The following is a 2,500-nucleotide window of genomic DNA, read 5'->3' on the forward strand; positions in this document are numbered from 1 at the left end:
TATCCAAGTAACGTGGGTACGATCTAAGGAACCATAACTGATTTAATGAGCCATTCGCGGTTTCACCTTAATGCGGCTTGTACTGAGACATGCATGGCTTAATCTTTGAGACAAGCATATGACTACTGGCAGGATCAACCAGGGAGCTGCGTCAACGAGAGCTGAGCAGCCGGCCGCCCGGGAGTGTGTCCCGAGGGCCCGCGCGAACACGCAAGCGTCCGCTCAATTATTCTGCAAACAGGAGGAGGCTGAGCTCCCCTGCACGATACACCTCGAAACCCTCTCAGGTCCCGGCGGCGCGCAGCGCCGTCCTAAGTACTTGGTCGGGTTCGAGAGAGGCGCAATCGCCCGGAGATAGGCGAGTAGACGCTTTCAGTGCGAACACCCGTGCTCCCAACTGAGCTTGCCGCTGCCGACAGAGGCCCGGGAGCGTGCTGTCGTGGCATTGCCGGCGGGAAACAACACGCGCCACCTACGGTGACCGGCAGCTCCAACGCCAGCGCCACAGAAGGGCAAAGCCCCACTTGGGTGCAGAAGCGAACTCTCCCAGCACAGCGCACGCGCCAACACGTCCGCAGAGCTGCGATACAAACCACCTGCGAGAACCGCTGGGGGCGACCGAGCAGCAGACGGCGTCGCGACGCCGAGTGCCGGGCGGCGGCGCATCCTCAACGCACACAGTCCGCAATCGGACCAGCACACTGCAGATGTCCACCGCGCTTCGCACCGGGCTCGGCAGAACCCACTTTGGCCGCCTGGCGCCGCGCGCAGGGTGCGCCGGCGCATAGCTGGGACGCCAGCCGGGCCCGTCGGCCGGCGCTCCTGCCACTGGGCGCCCCCCACCAGCCGGCTGTAGTGCGTGCGCTCACGCAGCGCGCGGCCAGCACGCCGGGCGGCCCCCCCTCACCGGCCGGGGACTGTCCCGCCAAGCCACAGCCTCGTATCGCTTCATACCCACATGGCCAACTCAGGTTCGGGGGCATGGCGGGTACCGCCGAAACAACCGGTTCACAGATGTACCGATCGTCGCTATCACCGATGCACCTGCAGCGCGAACAACCGCTCAACAACTGATTTCCAGTTCATTTGCGGATGTTTGGCAGCAAACGTATACGTCAATCTACATTTGCGAAATCTACGATTCTGGCATGCCTGCATGTTATGTGTCACGACACGCTACATCAGCCCACATACACACTGCGGCATGTACACGAGAGAACACGTGGAAGATGGTCCGCGCACGTGTGCAATGTCCCTTGCGCGGTCGACTGTCAACCGGCCTCTGTAGCATGTCGCAGATGTGGAACGCGGTCCACCGTGCTATCATGTTGTGTGGGGCAATACGATTAAATAGGAAAACCCTCGTCGCTACATCAACAGACGGCTCACGCTGATTCCCGGCAGAGGGAGGAGGGGGGGGGGGGGGCCAACATGCAATACTTTCGTCCGTACCTACTTACCACATGTCTGTACGGCGTACAACAGTGCAATCTCGCTGTAATGGGGAGACGAGACAAGTAGCATCGTGCACAACATATGGCCCTTATGATTCGCCATTGTAGGGCGCAGCCGGTGTACGGTCAAGCATGTGCCACATTATGTCACTCAGTACGTAACGACGGATGATCAGTGTGGGTTACGCGTACATCAGCGGACAGTCCACACAGGCCGTACCACAACGTACACTGACTGCATCGACAACCGAATGCAACTGAACAGCTGCAAGGCTCATTTCACAAACAAACGCCTGACCGACCAGCTTGGAAGGGCAGGAGGGGAGGGCGATATTCGTTCTGTAGCGGTACACCCTTCCAGTGGTTAGCGGGACTGTGTAGAAAGTACGCAACACTCGAAAGACCTTTATGTGAGGGTACGCACCATGGCATCAAGAAATACACATGACACCAGAGGATCCAAGCAGTGAACTATGTTCAGAGGGTTGCTGTTAGGCAAAGCTACATTCCTGTGACGTTACATGTGACAGTTAAGGTGCAGTGTAAGTTAGGTTAAGGTGCAGTGTAAGTTAGGTTAAGGTGCAGTGTAAGTTAGGTTAAGGTGCAGTGTAAGTTAGGTTAAGGTGCAGTGTAAGTTAGGTTAAGGTGCAGTGTAAGTTAGGTTAAGGTGCAGTGTAAGTTAGGTTAAGGTGCAGTGTAAGTTAGGTTAAGGTGCAGTGTAAGTTAGGTTAAGGTGCAGTGTAAGTTAGGTTAAGGTGCAGTGTAAGTTAGGTTAAGGTGCAGTGTAAGTTAGGTTAAGGTGCAGTGTAACTTAGGTTAAGGTGCAGTGTAACTTAGGTTAAGGTGCAGTGTAACTTAGGTTAAGGTGCAGTGTAACTTAGGTTAAGGTGCAGTGTAACTTAGGTTAAGGTGCAGTGTAACTTAGGTTAAGGTGCAGTGTAACTTAGGTTAAGGTGCAGTGTAACTTAGGTTAAGGTGCAGTGTAACTTAGGTTAAGGTGCAGTGTAACTTAGGTTAAGGTGCAGTGTAACTTAGGTTAAGGTGCA

The 2,500-nt window shown here is 55.2% G+C and overlaps 1 non-coding gene across 1 annotated transcript in view; it reads right to left on the reverse strand.

Moving 5' to 3' along the window:
• The window catches only part of LOC126327829 (small subunit ribosomal RNA), a 1,893-nt gene extending 1,748 nt beyond the window's left edge, over window positions 1–145 (reverse strand). The window contains exon 1 of the ribosomal RNA XR_007561509.1: window positions 1–145. This exon is cut by the window's left edge and continues 1,748 nt beyond it. This is a non-coding gene — a ribosomal RNA (small subunit ribosomal RNA).
• Window positions 146–2,500: the final 2,355 nt, after the last annotated feature.

This window comes from Schistocerca gregaria, unplaced genomic scaffold (genome assembly GCF_023897955.1).
Source record: "Schistocerca gregaria isolate iqSchGreg1 unplaced genomic scaffold, iqSchGreg1.2 ptg001061l, whole genome shotgun sequence".
Taxonomy (NCBI): Eukaryota; Metazoa; Arthropoda; class Insecta; order Orthoptera; family Acrididae; genus Schistocerca; species Schistocerca gregaria.